Source organism: Zalophus californianus, chromosome X (genome assembly GCF_009762305.2).
Source record: "Zalophus californianus isolate mZalCal1 chromosome X, mZalCal1.pri.v2, whole genome shotgun sequence".
NCBI classification, from domain to species: Eukaryota; Metazoa; Chordata; class Mammalia; order Carnivora; family Otariidae; genus Zalophus; species Zalophus californianus.
This window is the reverse complement of record NC_045612.1, coordinates 122,991,010-123,010,338: the sequence shown is the minus strand read 5'-3', so window position 1 is coordinate 123,010,338 and position 19,329 is coordinate 122,991,010. Positions and strand designations below refer to the sequence as shown.

At 47.4% G+C, this 19,329-nt stretch overlaps 1 protein-coding gene across 5 annotated transcripts in view; it reads left to right on the top strand.

Moving 5' to 3' along the window:
- TBL1X (transducin beta like 1 X-linked) overlaps positions 1 to 19,329 on the top strand; it is a 213,048-nt gene that overhangs the window by 43,540 nt on the left and 150,179 nt on the right. The gene's annotated exons all lie outside the window — the stretch shown is intronic.

Sequence of the window (19,329 nt, the reverse complement as noted above, 5' to 3'; positions counted from 1 at the left end):
TCTGCAGGAGAAAACCTGGATGTGGGGAGAGCATTTATGAATTATTCATTTTGCAATGAGCAAGGCGATTTAAAAAATCCATACACGAGAAGTATCCTGTTTACAGTGTACATCTTTCAAAGCGAACGTATGTTTATAATTCAGGCATTAATTTAATGGAGTGCAGGCTTTTCTCTCATCTTTTTTTTTTTCCTTTTGTTAAAGTAAGTAGCTTCTGGGTCTGCTTGGCATTGTGGAGGACACCAAAGCCCAGAAAACTTGCTTTTATGATGATTTTTCTTCTGTGTTCGAGTTTGCCTGCTTCTCATATATTGGCAGGAATTAGGAGTTTCCTTAAATTTTTGCCAGCACAATTTAAAAGCAATTAAAGCAAATTCAGTTATTACATTTGAAGTTATTGTCTGGGTAAATTATAGTTTAAAATTTAATTTATACTAAATCCTACATTTTAATGAACAGACCACATCACACATTTTTGTGTTCTTAAATTGTCCACAACTTTAGCGCTGTAAAAACAGGGCTCTTTTTTTAAAAGTACTGCTTGTTTCTTTTTTAATTTTTTTTTTCCTGCCTCTTCAAAAATATTTACATTTTTCTTTCAAAATAAGGTGAGAAAATCCTTTTGGCCTGTCGACTTTAAGAAATTATACTTGTCTTTCCACCTCAAATTGTCATTTATCTGGATTGACTTTAACGTATAAAATCTTAAAATGTAACAAAGGGAAGCTGTTTCTGGATCCCCCCCCCCCCCCGCCAAAGTACATGTATTTTTGAACGGCACATTTTATCTTTTGCTTTAATTGCCCCTTTCATTACATTTTTAAATGTGTTCACTTAGAACTAGCTCTCCTTTCAGAGTGGAGTATCCCATGTAAGGATCTAAACATATATTCACTGTGAAAGCATTTTCTCTGGGCTGTTTGTAAGGCGATACCAGGTCATCAGCAGATAATTCTGGCGCTGGGAGGGTGTGTTTTTTGCAGGAACTTGACCTGGTGTGAGGGCGGAGGGGATGAGGTGCAAGAGAGCCATAGGGGTGGTCAGCCAGTCGCCCCTTCTGCCTGGTCTCCGCCTACCTTTGGACGCCAGCTCTGTGGATCCCCACGTCTGAACTGGCGCCCTGCCCTGTCTGCGGGTGTGATGTGTCCACTTAGAATCTTCGTCTCTCTGGGGGGCATGGGACTGTGTTCCCTGCTGTCGCCACTGCTGTCCCCAAACATCTGCTCTGGGGCATCCTGTAGGCCCAGTGCACCTAAAGGATTATCTCTGTTCCCTGCTCTCCTGTCCCCTGCTAGAATGGTGAGCCCTGTAGCCTCTGTTACCGATTTGGGCATAATAATGGCTTGGATGTCACAAGGGTGTGTCAGGAGGTTCAAGGTAGAAGCTTCTGGGCCTTACTGGGGTTCCTGATCTTGATCTTTCTGTACGGGACCTGACCGTCCCATAACTAGTTCTTTTCTGTCTCTGCTTCAGAGAGCACAGGACTCCATGGGTCTCACTTCTCAACCAGGCTGCCTGCTGGAGGTTCTTAGGAGCTTTACAGATTTTCTGGTGCCTGATTTCTATTTCTACAGAGGCAGGTTAATTGGCCTGAGGTGTACTCCCCGCCCCGTTTCAAAACACGATCATGTTTATTGAACGCTTGTGGCGTGGGAGGGGTTTAGTTGGGTACTGCATGTTCACTCACTCAGGGAATCCTAGTGAGTTCATGTTGCAGAGTGCTGTTACACAGGTGGAAAACAGAGACCTACAGAGAAAAGAGGCATCAGGTCCAAACACATCTGTGTTTCTCTTTTAATAGGGCACAGAGGGTCCGAGGGGAGGGGACAAGGTAAATCATGAGCTTCATCACCTTTTTGCTTTTCCTCTTCAGGAGTGGGAGAGAGAATAATTTTGCTCAGCATGCCCACGCCCCTTCCTGGGCCTGGCACAGAGTGTGGCAGAGCGTGTCGTTTTTAGCCTGCTTGGGGTGCCACGGACAGAGTGCCACAGGCTGGGGGGCCTAAATAGACCTTTATTTCTGGCAGCCCTGGAGGCTGGAAGTCTGAGACCCAGGTGTCAGTGAGGGTGGTGGTGGTGGTGGTGGTGGTGGTTTCTGCTGAGGCCTCTCTCCTTGGCTTGTGTGTCTTCCCTCCATCTGTGTTGTAGTTTTCTCTTAGTAAAAACCCCAGTCGTGCTGGATTAGGACCTACCCTGATGACCTCCTTTTTAATTTAATTACCCCATTAGAGACTCTGGTTCCAAATACAGTCACCTTCTGAGGCTTCATGTATACATCGGAGGGGACACGGGCAGCCCCTCACAGCATAAACACTTGTTACAGTTGTGTTGAATATGTGAATGCAGGTTTCCGTTCTGCAGCCTTGGGAATGGTTTTCTCTCTTCTGATTTTGTGATCCTACATTCTCTTTCCTCTCCCCTCCAATGTTTCAAAGACCTTTTTCTCTAGTCCTTAAGCGTGTAAAAATGGAGTTCTGTCAACATAAATGCTATAGTTTGGAAGTGTTTTTACATGAGGGAGATGTATTAGGAGGACAGCTTTTGGGAACTCTTCTAGTTTCCTTCTGAGTGAAAGTATTCAATGAAAAGAGACACTTCTCCTTTTTCAGATGTTGAGAAAATGCTGTTTTCAAGTTCTAACCACAAAAAGAATCCTCAGATTGCTCTGGAATTCTCCGTGGACATTTTAGCTGGTTATCTGGGGAGGGGGGAAATTAAGGTCAGGGTAATTTTTAAGGCAAAAACGGACAGTCTTGCACACAGAAGACCCAAAGTAAAGACAAGTGGCAGTGCAGTATTTACACAGTATTTTGGAACCGTGAAGGTCAGGGATGCTGAATTACCAGGCCAGAACGATCAAGGTAGCAGAAACTCAGATGGGGACACTAGCTCTGCTTCTGGGTGTCCTCCTCAGTCTGCTTTGAAAGGAGAAGCATCCAGCAGGCTGTCTCCAGCTGCGGTTGAGTTCACTTCAAATCCGTGCGTCTTGAGTGCTGATGTGCCGGTGCTGGGGACGTGGAGGGAATGTGTGGACGGAAGCTGTGGGCGATGGCAGTGAATCACAGGGAGGTGAGCAGAAGGAACTGTGCAGGAGCCGGTTGGCCGGCATCGGTGTTTTATCACACTGTCTTTTCTGCTTAGCTGTCTCATTGCGCTAAAGGCTAGCCTGGGAGATGCTGAGGCACAAATGGTGGGTGACAATTTTTGTTCTCTTTCCCTGCGCTGACAGTGGCTTTTTCACAGCAAAACCGAAGTCTGTGAAGTCATTGTCATTATGAGATAGTCATACATGCTTCTTTTGGTAATGCTCCTCTCACTTAAAATCATTTACCTTTTTTTTTTTTATCAACATACACTTACTTATTGGCCACGTGTTATTATCATAAGTTCTCTTTGCATGCTTTCTCTGTGCAAAACAGGATTTGTTTCAATCCAGATCACATTGTTGTTTGATTCACATACAGCGAGATGCACTCGTTCTTGGCTCCTCTTGGTTTTTAAAGAAACAGCTTTATTGAGATGGACGTCACGTACCATGCAGTTCATTCATTTAAAGTGTACGACTCAAGGGTTTTTAATGTCCTGATTTTGTTTTCTTCTCTCCTTTGTTGCTAAAATCAGTGTGGCATTGGGATAACTGGAGTCAGTGTCCCCTTTGCCTCCTGCTGCCATCCCTGACAGGGGTCCTTGATACCTCCCTTCATAGGACTTCTTGGAACGTTTTAAAGCTGCTTTGTGTTGAGTGCTCAGAAGAGGGCCCGGTGCTTGCTTATTTAGCATGCAGTTGTTGTCATCTATTCTTACTGCTCCCTTTTTAAGAGGTGGGACACATGAGAGCAGACCTGCCTCCAGAAAGCATCCCACTTGAATTTCTACCCCTTCTCCTTGCTAGCAGCAGAAGCTCCAGAACCCTCATTGTCTCAGGCGATTCGGGGCCACCACCCGCAAAAGGGCTTTGCTTTGTGTGCTGTGCACGTGTGAGCCATGCTATTTTTGTGGCTATTCGGGAGACGGAGGAACCTTCCAGTCCTCTGTGAGGATACAGAGTCACCCCGCACAGATGTAGCTCCGTTTTGTTCCGAGAACGAAGGAAACGGGGTGAAGGGTGTGCATGACTTGCACTCTTGGGAATGTGCTCAGAAATGTGCAAGTTTGTCTCCAGATGTTTAACTGGAAAGAAGTCTGCGTTCCCCACGTGCGCACACGGCCTGAGGGCTGCCCTGCATCCCTGACTGCAACAAGGTCTTTGGGTGTTTAAGTCAGCAGACCCCTCACGGGGGAGTCACACGGACCCGGAAAAATAGGATGAGCAGTTGTGAGAAATAGTTCTGGTTTTGTGAAAATAAGCACGCACTATTTAATTTTGCCCCAGTGGTGGGACTCAGCTCTGACTTCTTGTCGAAATTAATAACAAAGGACAGTATACTTTGTGTGTGACTTGTTTGGAGACCGTCTTTCATGTTAATGTCAAACACTTAGTATTAAAGAACTGTGCTTCATATTTTGTTTGTTTGGCTGCAAATAACTAGTCTCTAAAGTTCCGTTTCTAGGAGTGTGTCTGTGCACTATTACCATGAAAGAATATGTACAGAGAGGTATTTTGGGCAGAGGAGGATCATGGTGATGTAGCTCGAGTCCCATTGAACACAGTGGCAGGAGAAGTCTTGGTGACGGAGGTTGGGGAAATGAGAGGAGGAAGCGTGAATGTTTAAGGTCATGCAGTGTGCCGGCCGAGCACTTCTCAGCGGTTGGCTCCTTGCGTTAGAATGGCTTGAAATTGATCAGCCCGAATTGGCCAGTGTGGGCTCTGTTAGTTCAAGCATCCTACTGCTAATATACACAGTTTCACCTTGTTCTTAATAACTGATGATCTGAACACACAAGTCGTGGCATTCTTCTGTCCTGTGAGGACCTAAATACATACCTTTGATGTTTTTTTAAAGTACCTCGTAAGCGTGTATTACGATGGTGATTATGTGGCCGGTACATGAAGCTATCAAATTGTAAGGGTATTATTGGACAGTTCGTGTTTGGCCAGGCGTCAGAACTGAGTGGTTTTATCAGGTGGTGTAAATGTCGTATTGGTGTAAATGCCCTATAAAGTTAAATAAGTTCCATTTGTTACACGCAGGTAGTAATTACAAAATAATTTCTACAGAATACGAGTATAAATGTCTATCTGGCAACCTCCTTAGCTCAGCTATAAAATCCTAATAAGGTGAGGGCACGTCTTCCAAATGGGACCCCTCCCCACCGCTGTGGTGCATTTAACCTCACCAGAAACAGAATGGAGCTAACAGTAAAATGACGTGGAGGTCAAAGACTCCTAATGGAATTTTGATGATGGAGACAGCATGTTCCAGCTATTGGGTCGAAGGGGAGTGACTTTAATTTCTCTTCCGGTGGCGGGACAAGAGCTATTTATCTCCCTTGGACAGAAACTGAAGTGCAGAGTTTGTTCACCAAAGACGTTGTGTTGTTTCAGGTATTTCTAGAATGGTTTAGAGACTATAAGTTACTGTTCTTTCTTTTTTGGTCTTGAAGCAATTACTGAAAGGTCAATCCACTAATTCCTTCCAGAGTTACCAAAACCTTTCATGTAATCATTTGGAACTTGATTCCAAGTAGCTAATATTTATTGAGTTCTTACTTTGAGCAGAGCTCTTATTTTGAGCAGAGCACAGATGTGGGAGTGGGGTGAAAGGGGGGAGCCTAAGGGATCTTGGTGCCTACCCTGGAGACACCTATTGTCCTGATGAATCTATGAATGTTAGCAACAAAAGTGTCCTGGCATCCTTGTTTGGGCATACTGAAGAATTTGGTGTTAGAGGTGGTTTTGCTTCTCACGGCTGCTTACTCCCTAGCACTGTGTTGGCATATAGTAGGTGCTTCATGAGTCCTTGAGTGCGTGGAAGGGGTAACGTTGACCCGACCATGATCCGTAGGTGCTTCGTGAAATGCTTCAGCTCTGTTGAGGATCATTAATCCCTGATGTTTGTTTTGTCAACGCTGCTCCTGATGTTGATGATTACCCAAATACCTCAGAGTTTTGAAATCTTTTCCAGGGTGGTTGTCTTAGTCTGTTTTGGCTGCTGTGACAAAGTATCATAAACTGCTGGGGGGGAGCCGTGGGTTGTGTCTTAGAAACAACAGAAGTTAATTTCTCCCATTTCTAGAGTCCAGAAGCCCAGTGTCGTGGTGTAGGCAGATTCTGGGTCTGCTGAGCCTGCTTTCTGGTTCATAGACCACCATCTTCTCATTCTGCTCTCATGTGGTGGCAGGGGTGAGGGAGTTCTCTGGGGTGTCTTTTGTAAAGGCACTGGTCCCATTATGAGGGCGCCACCCTCATTAATCACCTCCCAAAGGCCCTACTCCCAAATACCATTACATTACAATGAGTGTTAGGTTTCAACATGAATTTTGGGGGAGACACAAAATTAATTTATACAAAAACCAGATGAGTTTGGTGATGATTTGTCATGCATGCTGTTTTCTGAGACAGCCCTACTGGACATGTTAAATGAAACTGGTTCTCACATTCACAGGTTCCACATGGGTTTGTGCAAACTTGATTTGGTGGTGGTTAGCAGTGATCAAGGTGAGACTACGTCTTCAATTTTGCTTCTCATGTGACCTTGAAGAAGACATGCCACTTCTTTAGAAAACCTTTGTTGAATATCTGTGGTGTATCAGGAATAGCTAGTTCTGGGAATCCTGGGGCGATCACATACCACATAAGGGAAGCTTGGGGTCCATGGGAGCACAGGAAGGTCGCTTGAACTGGGGACGAAGATTTCTGGAAAGGTGGTGGTCAGTGAGGGAAGTTGCGTGTGCACTTGGAGCTGTGGTGTGAGGGCGAGGAGCTTTCCCAGATAATTCACTGGTGTGAATGCGGCACGACAGACAACACAGACTAGGCTATTACGGGCGGTGCTCAGAAATGTTGGAAGGTGAACAGGGAGCTCGGATGGTCAGAGGGTGAGTTGAGGTCTTGAAGGGCTGCCCTCGGAGGATAAGAACGTATTCTGTGAAAGGAGGGAAAACCACTGAGCTGTGTCCTTGGATGGGGAGGAGCACATCAAAAATTATATGTAAGAGAGCAGGATCCGAGAGTAACATGTAGATTAGAGTTGGCATACTATCAGATGGAGCCTGTGGCCTGTTTTTTTACACCAGCACCTCCTGCCCCCAAGCTAAGAGTGGTTTTTACCTTTTTAAAGAGTTGTAAAAGATAAATAGCAACCCAGGACACAGACTGGTGTGATTGGAAAAGCCAACGGTATTTATTATTTGGCCCCCTTTACTGAAGTACTTTGCCAACCCTTGACGGATTGGGAAGAAGAAGACAACTCAATAACCCATTTTTTCCCCTACAGTAAGAGGAAGTTGAGCTTGTTTGCAGAATGAGGACTGTTGGAATTATAGATGTGGAGAGACAAGAGATGACGATGAGGGGGCGGATGAAGCAGAGCCCAGAACAGGAGGAGAGAGGTTGGACTTGAGAAAAAATGTTGGTGAGATTAACTTTGGGAAGGTAAAAAGTCTAATTCTTTCTTGAGATGATGGGAAGGAAAATGCGTGTGGAAAATTAGCCAGTAGGTGGAAAAGAGGAAAGTAGAGTCTCTTTAGAAGAGATCAGCACTGGGTTTGGGGTGGGGGTGGCGGTGGGGTCAACCCTTGAGCAGAGTAGAACATTCTGGAATGGGTGTTGTCAAGAACAAACTCCAAAAACACTTAGCATTTGGATGCTATTGGCGACATGTCGTGTGTTATGTTGTGACTTATCTTTTATTTATTTATTTGACATAGACACACAGCGAGAGAGGGAACACAAGCAGGGAGAGTGGGAGAGGGAGAAGCAGGCTCCCTGGAGCAGGGAGCCCGACGCGGGGCTCGATTCCAGGACCCTGGGATCATGACCTCAGCCGAAGGCAGCCGCTTAACGACTGAGCCACTCAGGCGCCCCTATTTATTTATTTTAAAAGGTTTTATTTATTCGACAGAGAGACACAGCGAGAGAGGGAACACAAGCAGGGGGAGTGGGAGAGGGAGAAGCAGGCTTCCCGCGGAGCAGGGAGCCCGACGCGGGGCTCGATCCCAGGACCCTGGGATCATGACCTGAGCCCAAGGCAGGCACTTAACGGCTGAGCCACCCAGGTGCCCATGATTTATCTTTTAAACTGTGGGCTCCTCCACCATCCTGTGGGGTGTTCAGCTACGAAGAATGTCTTGCTAATTTTTATTCAGCAGCACTTGAAGCAAGTGCCTAGCACAAAGGTGAGAGGTGTTTATTAATATTTGGTGAATGAAGGAATGAGTACTAGATAGCTGAATAGGCCAGGTAAATATACGGAATGTACCTTTCAGTTGTATCTGTTGGCCCAGTTCCTTAGCCAAAGGGAACTCAGTTAACAGACACCAGACCAGTGCTGTCCAATGGGACTTTCTGGAGGGCTCGAGCCTTCTGTGCTATCCAATAGGGTGGGCGTTCAGGTGTGGCCAGTAAACGCTTGAAATGGGTAGGCCTTGTGGGACGGAAGAACTGAATTTTAAGTTTTATGTACCTTCTTTTATTGTGGTAAGGTATATATAATCTAAAATTTACCATGTTCACCCTTCTGAAATGTAAAGTTCTGTGGATTTAAGTACATTCACAATGTTGTGCAACCGTCACCGCCATCCATCTCCAGAACTTTCTCCTCCTCCCACACCGAAGCTGGTCCCCATTCTCCCCTCCCCCCCGGCCCCTGGTCATCCCTCCGTTGTATCTCTGAATCTGCGACTCGGGGTACCCCAGAGGACTGGAATCATGCAGCCGTGATGTGCCTGTCTCACTTGGTGTCATGTCCCGGAGGGCCGGTCTGTGTCGGAGCCTGTGTCAGAATTCCTTTCTTTTATAAGGACAAGTGATGTTCTGTTGATTGTGTATATGCCATCTGTGTATCCATTCGTCCGTCGATAGACGCTTGGATTCTTTGTACCTTTCGGCCACTGTGAATAATGCTGCGTGAACATGGGTGTGTACTGGTCAGTGACGTAGGTTTGCAGAGGCACGTGGGGCTTTGTGAGGCCGCTCCGTAGGACAGGTGGGTGGCACGGTGGGACTTTGAGCATTGGGAGGCTTTGGAAGGAAAGTGATTCTCTTTCAGGACGCTGACTCAAGGAGTTTGTTGAGTGTTCCCCGCTGGGGATATTTGTGCTGTGTTTCATGTCTGGAGGCTCAGTTAGTGATTGGAATCATGATTTACGGAGACTGGCGATGAGATTCGATCTGTCCTGTTTCTTGTTGTTGGTCTTCCTTCCCTCAAAGGTCGGGCCGGCGTTCATGCTGCTCGTCTCGGTTCTGATGGTTTCAGCCTGGTTTATGTGACTTTCCTTGTAGCAAAGGGTCGATGGGAGGTTCCAGTTCTCTCCCTTGTATATCACTTTCCAGGATGGTGTTTGTGTTTGTGTTTTTCGTTGTGTAGAGGGTGTCGCATGTGCAGAGCCCAGGTTTATTCTCCGCCAGTGGACCTGTGTCTGCTTGTCTGATGCACGGATACCTGCGTGTGAGCTTCCCAGTGGAGATCATGGGAACTCGTCATCGTCTCCGCTGTGTCAGGCCAAACACTGGGCACGTTCTAGGCACCAGGCAGGACGTGGGGTCTGCAGGGCCTAGTGTACTGGACGGCCACGACCAAGAACCAGGCCCGGAGGGCACGTCACAGGAAATGGTGCTCTGGGTGGCCACGGGGACCCGGGAGCAAGGCATGCTGGAGGCTGGTCCTCACAACCAGAGAATGCAGTCAGAGCTGGCTTCCTGCTGCCCTCAGGCCATGTTCGAATTTGCTGTCCCTGCGGGAGAGACCCAGCCATCTGGTGGGTGAAGGCGAGCCAGAGAGCAAGGGTGAGCCAGAAAGGCCCAGCTCTGGCGCTGGCCTCTTCTCGGAGGTGGCAGCCTTCTCGGAGGGGGCAGTCCTCCTGCTGTGTTTTCCTTGTCATGAAGCTGCTAACCTCCTTCCGTGGTGGGGTCAGAATGCAACACTTCGGGCTCAGTCAAAGAAGGTTGGAGCACGCAGGGAAGTGACCCCCACAGGCGATTTATGTCCCCTTCAGATATGTGCTCGTTTAGAAACAGCAGAATGTTTTATATTAAATCGACAAAAGACCAAGTTAATAAAAAACAAGTCTAAATTCAGTGGACTAGGCAGTGTTGTTTTTTCCCATAATTTTTTTTTTTATTAAGAATGAAGTCGGGTTGAAGATGCTCATGCATTCACTAACCTACTTGGGGTATTGTTTGGAAAATTCTGTGATTTAGTGTCAAGCCCCAGGGAAAGTTGCTGGTAGTCTCATTTTCTATGTTGTTTGTATATTTCTCTCAATTGTTATTTAAAGGACATAAAAATGCTTTTTCTATCAACTGAATTAAGTATGAGTGGGGCACTAGTCTTCTTCCAGTTTCTAACTTTGCTTTTTCTTTCTAATCCGGAATGGAGGCGGAATGTACTTTTTGCTATAGGCGCACGCAGCAAACAAAGGGCCTTTCACTCATCAGCGTAGAGAAGGAGCTTGGGAATCAGGCAGTACAAGAACAAAGCAAAACCAAACAAAAAAGCAAAAATGTGTTTGGTAGAATTTAGCTATAATTAAGTGTACTAATTCAATATTGTGGAAACAAATGATCAGAAGGCCAGTGTGGTGCAACCCATTCATTCATGAATTTTTTTATTCATGAAATGTGGAGCACCTAATGTGGGAAAGTCAGGGTGTTGGGCTTGAGCTACTTGAGCTACTTGGGCTAGATTTGGCAATTCAGTTCTTTTTCTGTGGTGAGAGAACCAGATTTCTGCCTCTTTGCTCATTGAAGATTAGATTGCATGTAGCCCACAGTGGGAGATGGGCCTAAGGGTGACTGTTGTCCAAGGAAGGGAAGAAAAATCCAGAAGGAGGTTAAGCATTTCTCACGGGTGAGCATTTATTCTCTGCGTTTGGCCCCCCTTTTAGGTTTGTATGCATTTATTTTTATTGTGGTACATGCTATTTGGGTAAAATTGTAAAAATTTTAACAGAAAATTTTAATGGGAGTAAAAGTGTAAAAAAAATGTAACAGGAGTACCGAAGGGGATGAGTTAAGAAGTACAACCTCTTTGTCTCTCCTAACCCACCTGCTAACTACTGTTGATAGTTTGTTGTGCATTTTTTCCAGATGTTTTATGTGCAGTTAGAAGCATGTATGGGTGTGTGTGTGTGTGTGTGTGTGTGTGTGTGTGTGTGTACACATATACGTTATTTACAGGTAGGTTCTGAAACGGAAACCAAGCTGTAAATACAGTAAGAGACACACGCGCGTGCGCGCATCTGTCTTGGACATGTTGGTTTACCGGTAGACATACGTCCCTGTGTAGATCAGGTGAGTGTCCATTAAGGTTCTTGGTTTTATTTTTTTTACTTACTTATAATTATTTTCTTGGTACATGAGGATCTCTTTATTTTTTTTAATTTTTACTTATTTTTGAGAGAGCGCATGTGTACATGCGCGCGCATGCATGCGAGCTGGGGGAGGGGCAAGGGAGAAGCAGACTCCCCGCCGAGCAGGGAGCCCAATGCGGGGCTGGATCCCAGGACTCTGAGATCATGAGCTGAGCCGAAGGCAGATGCTTAACCAGCTGAGCCACCCAGGCACCCCTTCTGGTTTTAAACAACAGAAGCAGTTTCTGGCTAAATTGAGCTGACAGAGTTCGTTGGAGTTGATGGAATTTGGGGGGAGCAGCAGCAATCAAGGAAGCTCTGCAGGACTGAGAAGCAGGAAGCAGGTAAGCCAGCAGTGTTTACAGTGGCAGGAAGAGCTTGGCCTGGATACCGTCACACTGGCGTGACCGAGACCCTAAAGGAAACTCCCATTCCATCTCTGCTCTTGTGTCAGTACCTGAAGATTCAGAACGTGTGTGTCCGCGTGTGTGCATGTGATGGGTGCACATATGCAGTGGGTTGAACTGAACGCATGTGCCCACCTCTAGGCCAGAGCGGGGGCCAAGTAGAGCAGGAGTCTGGTCACCATGGTGGGGCAGTCTTCCCAGTAGGAACTGCCCTCACCAGGTATGGGTTCGGTTACTGGATGTCTGTTTACAGGTTTTGAGGGGGCGGCTAGCTGTAACTTTTAAAATTAGCAGATTATCAACCGGGCGCCTGGGTGGCTGAGTTGGCTGCGCGTCTGACTCTTGGTTCCGGATGGGGTCATGATCTCAGGTTGTGGGATCGAGCTCCGCGTTGGGCTCCGTGCTCCGTGGGGAGTCTGCTTGGGGATTCTCTCCCTCTCTCTCTGACCTTCCCCTCACGTCGCTGCATGTGATCTTTCTCTCTCTGAAATAATCAGTAAAAGTAAAGTTACCAGATATTGCAAATATTACATTCTGGGAAAGTAACATTTGTGAGTTGAAAGGATTGCCTGATATGCCTCCATAGTTTTTCCCTTTTTTCTTAAGCTGTGTATTCTTAGGTCACCTGTTTCTGTGGCAGTGGTTTTGTGAGAAAATGGGTAACACAGGGTTTTCTGTAGCCCGGTGGCCTCTTGTTGCTGTTATGATGCTTTACAACGTGTTACGGTTAATGGCACATGGACTTCTGGCTGGCTAAATTTTGGACAACCTCTAGTATTTAATTTGACAAATGATAAAAATTGACAGATGATTTAATAGCCGATCAAATGTCTGTGGAAGGCTTTTCCCTACCCTGTAGCTTCTGGCTTTGATCATCTGTCACCTTGTTTGTCCTCCGCCCCCATGCTGTTCACATCCTGGTGTGCCGTCTGGCACTGTCCATTGAGTCCTGATGTTGCGTGGTTTGTCCTAAACGGGAGCATTCCTGCAAGGCATTCTTAGGCCCGCACAGCTCGTGATGACGCGGCTGTACGGGGCTGCTCGGGAACCTCATCGCTGAACCCTTCGAAGCCACAGCAGAGCGCATAGTGATCGCTCTCCTGCCCCATTGTCCTCTTTCGTGGTGTGGACACTGGAAGAAGTGGACCTCACTGTGGACTGCTGTCAATATGTATTGCTTTTGCAAATTTTTATAATCATGGGAGCTTGTAAACACTTTGCTTTGTTTCTAAGCCCTTGGCCGAGGCCAGAGCAGGAGGGGCTGGGATCTTGTTATAACGCCCTGGTCCGTTCCCCTCTGTTCTCAAGAGTGCTTGCCACATGGGAAAGGAAAGGCGCCCCCCCATAAAGAAGCGGGGGTATTGTCAGGAAGTGGGATAGACAGAGGGGCAGTTGAAACCTCATCAGTGTGCGCTGCGCCAGACTGCAGGAGACACGCTGGCATTGGAATGGGATGCCACACGTCTCTGTATCTTTGGCATATCAAGGAGTCCCGGGTCACGGGGACGTTGCGGGTGGGATCTCCCCGAAAACCGTGGTGTCCTAAGCAGCTGTCACTTCCCCTGTGTGGTGACTGCTGCGCTGTGTAGTCCCAGGAGGAATGCCGTGCCAGCCCTCGGCCCGTCTCCCCAGGCCACACTTGTCCATCAGTGTCCGTGCTTTGCGTTCTCACCATGCCTGCATGTCACTGGCTCTGCCCACGGCCCTGTGCGATGGGCACCATAGGCTTTGTTATCCCGTTATCCGAGGGACAAGGAAAGTGCATTCGGAGAGCCATGACGTTAGAGTGTCTCTGGTGACACGGGGACCTGAGGGTGCTGGTCACCCTCCGTGCACCCCTGGACTGGACTCGCTGACGCTCCTGCGTGCTCATGTGAGCGTGTGCGGCTGTTGGCGGGGGGGGGTGCGGGGATGGGGCAGGAACTGGGCGGGCGGGCTGAAGGGGGGTCGGGAGCCCAGGTGCGTCGTCGGCCGTCCGCCTTCTGATCTCGGCCACCTGTAAGCCCCCCCTGAGTGTGTCCCTCCTCAGGGTGGCATGAATGCTGGCTGACTCTGACCACGTGTCCTCCTGGTTTTGAGAAAGAGCTCCTCTGTCTTCATCTCCTGCCTCCCTCTGCTCGCATCCTGGGTCTGGGTCGGCGATGCAGGCCTGTCTTCTGTTTGAAAGCAAACCCTGGAGACCAGGACAGCGGAGGACCAGAGATGGGCACACGTGCTGCTGCCTGTCTCTGGCCCATGTGCTGCCACCCAGGTGCTGCCCTGGGGCCCTAGCGGCTGTCGCGGAGCGTGCGTGCTTACAGAGGGCAGGTAGATGTTTTTGTTGTTGTTGTTCTTTTAATTTAAATTCAGTTAGGTAGCTTAGTACATCATTAGTCTCAGATGTAGTGCTCAGTGACTCATCAGTTGCATAGAACACCCGGTGCTCATCCCATCACCCAATTACCCCAGCCCCCTCCCCCCTCCCCTCTAGAACCCTCAGTTGGTCTCTCAGAGTCCATCGTCTCTCAGGGTTCCTCTCTCCCTCCGATTCCCCCCCCTTCATTTTCCCTTCCTTCTCCTACTGTCCTCCATGCTGTTCCTTACGTTCCACAAATAAGTGAAACCATAAGATAACTGACTTTCTCTGCTTGACTTATCTCACTTGGCATCATCTCCTCCAGTCCCCTCCATGTGGATGTAAAAGTTGGGTATTCATCCTTTCCGATGGCTGAGTCATATTCCATTGTATCTGTGAACCCCATCTTCTTGATCCATTCATCTGTTGAAGGGCGTCTTGGCTCCTTCCCCAGTTTGGCTGTTGTGGACATGGCTGCTATGAACATTGAGTTGCATGTATCCTGCTTTTCACTACATCTGTATCTTTGGGGTAAATACCTAGTAGTGCAATGGCTGGGTCATAGGGTAGCTCTATATTTAACGTCTTGAGGAACGTCCATGTTGTTTTCCAGAGTGGCTGCACCAGCTTGCATTCCCACCAACAGTGTTAGGAGGGTTCCCCTTTCTCCACATCGTCACCCACACTTGTTTCCTGTCTTGTTAATTTTTGCCGTTCTGACTCTGTGTGAGGTGGTATCTCATTGTAGTTTTGATTTGTATTTCCCTGATGCCAAGCAGTGTGGAGCGTTTTTTTATGTGTCTGTTGGCCATTTGTATGTCTTCTTTGGAGAAGTGTCTGTTCATGTTTTCTGTCCATTTCTTGACTGGGTTATTTGGTTTTTGGGCGTTGAGTTTGGTAAGTTCTTTCTAGATCTTGGATCCCAGCCCTTTATCTGGTACGTCGTTTGCAATTATCCTCTCCCATTCTGTGGGTTGCCTCCTCGTTTTGTTGACTGTTTCCTTTGCTGTGCAGAAGCATTTTATCTTGATGAAGTCTAAAGGGCAACTATTTTTGAATGACCTATTCGAAGGAACTTATCTGAAGTCTCCCAGGTGCGGTATGAAGCAGTGGGGAGAGAGGAGTCCCACACAGACATCAAATTCCAGTACACAAATTGATAGCCATGTGATCTTCTTCTCTGTCACAGCCAAGGAATAGCTTTTGATCTCATAACACCCATGCCGATAGGTCCTTGAAGTGCCAGCTCATGTAACCAGGCGCTGGGGGACATCCAGCTCCTTGAAACCAAGCACTGGGGGATATCCAGCTCCTTGAAGATGAAGTTATGAGAAAGGTAATCTAGTCTAGGAAAATGGTGGATTGCACAATGCCCCGCGAGGGTGAAGACACTGGGAGGAAAGGCACAGGCGTGCACAGCTGCTGAGCGAGCTCTCGGTGCCCCACACGGAAGTGCTTGTCGAAGCTGTACAATTCATTATGCAATTGAAAATGGCCTTTTCAGTAAGCCTGAGGCTTGCAGGGCGTGGGGAGGGGGAAGGGAAGGGCAAGCTGCATAGCGTTTAGTACAAAAGTCTTCTCTTATGTCAGTGCTGTGGGTCTTGCACAACTTCGAGGTGTTAACTGGGGTTTCCCTTGAGGAAGTGCTTTACCCAGGAGGAGAAAATTACAGGTAGTCACTCTTCCACGTGGCCTCCAGGAAATCCGAGAGGTGAAGGCTGAAGGCTTATCTAAGGAGCAGGTCATTGACCTTGACCGAGAATAGCTGGAGACAGAAAGTTCTGTGCAGACTTCAGTAGGGTTTTAGAAAGGTAATCTGTTGTTTTTTTAAAAAAACAACAATAAGGGCGCCTGGGTGGCTCAGTGGTTAAGCGTCTGCCTTTGGCTCAGGTCATGATCCCAGGGTCCTGGGATCGAGCCCCAGATCGGACTCCCTGCTGGGCAGGGAGTCTGCTTCTCCCTCTGACCCTCCCCCCTCTCATGCGCTCTCTCTCTCTCTCTGTAATAAAACAAACAAACAAAAAACAATAAAAATCCAAACCACCGCCCCCCCCACCCCCAACCCCTGCGTGTAGATCCTGGCAAGGACTGAGAACAGTGTTCACCCTATGACTCACTGGGTACCACCACCTAGCGTAACAGATGCATGTGAATTATTCTAAAATGTTCCAAGCTCCTGCTAATCGTTAGGTACCTACTCAGGTGAGAGCACAGTAAATAGCACTGTCACAGACCCCGTGCTGCACCCATGGGATCTGTGGAGCTTTCTGGGGAGGCCACCTAGCTGGAAGGCTGGTAAATGTGTGCTGTCCGTGGAAGTTCTGGCCCAGTTTTTATTTTGATTCTCTCGAGGTCGACTGCACAGTGCCCGGCCTTCCTGAGTCTGCGAAGGGGAGGGCGGTCACCCCGTCCAGCCCTTGGCTGGGAAGGTCCAGACAGACTTGTGATAGTCTGCAGTGGGCTCTCAGGGTCAAGCTCAACACAAATGCAAACTCAATGGGGTTTTGTTTTTGTTTTCCTGAACAAGAGCATTTTGAACTATTTCTGTGTGCAGACTGACTTAACTAGGTATTTTGTGGAAGACAAATACTACCAAGGGCAGCTGGTGGTGGCAGAGAGCAGAATAACTCAGGTGCAGCCAAGGTTTATGCACTGTTTTGCTCCCAACGTGATATTTTTAAAAAATTGTGAGCCCATGGAAAAATTAACAGATACTTTCGTGTGTTAACGTTCTACCAAATTGGCTTTGTCTTTATTGCATGGTGATTTTTTTCCCTTTCCCTTCTGTTTTCTCTCTCTCTCTCTCTCTCTCTATCTCTCTCTCTCGCTCTCTCTCGCCCGTTCCCCCCCCCCAACCTTTGGAGAGTTAGGACTGTTTTTGAAAGTAAAAACATTTACATGGTCCACAAGTCCAAACTCTAGTAATAGGTATTCTCCAAAGTGCCATTCCCACTCACCTCCTAATCCATTTTCTTTTTTCTTTTTAAGATTTATTTATTTGAGAGTGGGAGAGAGAGTGTGCATGTGCTAGCTGGGGGTGGGGCAGAGGGAGAGGGAGAGAAGCGGACTTCCTCATGATCTCTGAGCTCAACAGGTGGCAGAGCTGGGTCTCATGACCCTGAGATCATGACTTGAGCGGAAACCAAGAGTCAGACACCCAACGGACTGAGTCACCCAGGCGCCCCCCCTCCTAATCCATTTTCATTACTTTCTGCACTCTTCTATGCTTTTCTCTGCATTTCTGTACTGTTTTTAAGCCCTCTCCCCCCCCGGCTGAAGATCTATTGCTGATTCTTGTATTTGCGTAAAGAAAATCTTAAGTAGGTTTTGTGACCGATGGTTATCAAAGCATCCAGTCTGTGCTATTTTAGTATTAAATATTTTACTATTAAGCTTAGTGTGTTAGGATTTCTTGTGCTCTTTTGGAAAATTACAAGGATTTCGACAAAGACATAATGAGAAGACCTCCAACATACCACGTGTCATCAGTTGATGCCCCATTTATGTGTGTGCAATACAAGGACTATCGTAAGGCAGTAACACTAATCTTGATTTATATTCATGCAGACTAATGACTAAAAAATAAGGCACAGAGTTTATGGGTAAGCAGTGTCGTTTTTATAAAAAATACCACACCTTTCTCATGCTTGAAGTTGTCCCCCGGCCTAATAAGTTTCTTAGCAGAAACAACACAAAGAGTGTGTTTTGGACTCAGAAAGACCTTTTCCTCCCGGATGTCCAAGTGTAGCTTTTCCTCACATCCTCTGTGGCCTTGTGGCTGCCTGGGCAGCATCCTGTGTTCTCTCCAGCCCCAGAGCTGGGCTGGCGGGCTCGCCACCAGGAGATGAGGGCCACCTCTCCTCCCCACGTCAGGGGTCTCCTCTGGCAGCCCCCAGCCAGACCCTGCCGGCCACCTGTTTTGTACCCCCTTCATGCTGAGAATGGTTTGCACATTTTTAAATGGTTGGGTGAAAAATATCAAAAGAGGATTATTTCGTGACACGAGAAAGTACAAAATTGTGTTCGTAAAATTTCGAAAATTGTCAGTGAAGATTTGGAGGAGATTTTTTTCTCATGTAACCTCTGCATTGCGTAACAGGTATGATGCCTTTTGGCCTTTTGGCTTAAAGCCTACCATGTTTCCTATCTAGCCTTTTCCAGAAATAGTCTGCCAACCCCAGCTCCATAGAATTAGACCTTCCAAACAGATGTCAGAGATCAAACGTCCCACGCTGATATAAGGCCACTCAAATTCTTACGTTTTATGAGTAAAAATAAAGGGAATCGTTGGCTCCCTTCTGTACCACACGGGCCCCCTGGACATAGAGCTCCGTTGTGCCTTGGGCTCACTGTACAGAATTCTTTTTGCGGCTCCTTCAGCTGCCTGTAGCTTCTGAGCATGTGTGTGGGGCTCCAGCAGGACTCAGACACCTCACGGTCTGGACTGAGTAATGTGCAACAGCTAGTTCGCTTTGGAATTTTGGAGACAAAGAGTACTGCGACGGCTCCCCTCTGCTCAGGTCCTAAAAGCAGCGTGAAGGACGCTTTCATTTTCTCGGAGCTTCTACTCGGGGAAGAACGCCCTGGAGGATGGCAGAAACAGATCAAACAGCGCTCCGAGAAGGCAGGGCAAAGGGGACAGATGTGGTGCCTTCCCTCGCTGTGCCCAGCCTGGACTAGCGCTCTCAGGAATCACTCAGAGCCCCCTTCCCTTCTGATGGTAGTCGCTTTCAAACGGGGCTGTGGGGCTGGGGTCCCACAAATAGTCCTCTTGGATTTGGCCCCAGGGTTCTGTGCCCTCGTCGCAGGGAGAAAGAGACGAAAGCATGAAAATCCTTTTTGGAGTCGTAGTGAAAAGGAGAAAATGAGAGCTTTGATGTAGACTCTGTTTCCAGCAGTCCATTTGATTCTTTGTCCACAAGCTGAATGAAAATAAACAGTAATTTAGAGGCAGTATTTATGTAAGCTAGAAAAATGTTGGTCAACGGGGAAGATGGAATCTGGGTTAATGCAAGACCACCTCCTGAGCTTTCTCCCTGATTGCGGGCTTCGGTGTAAAGCTAATGAAAGGATGCAGTTTCGGTTTCTGTTAGGCTCTTCAAAATCATCTTGGTAAAATATGGACTTTTTTTTTTT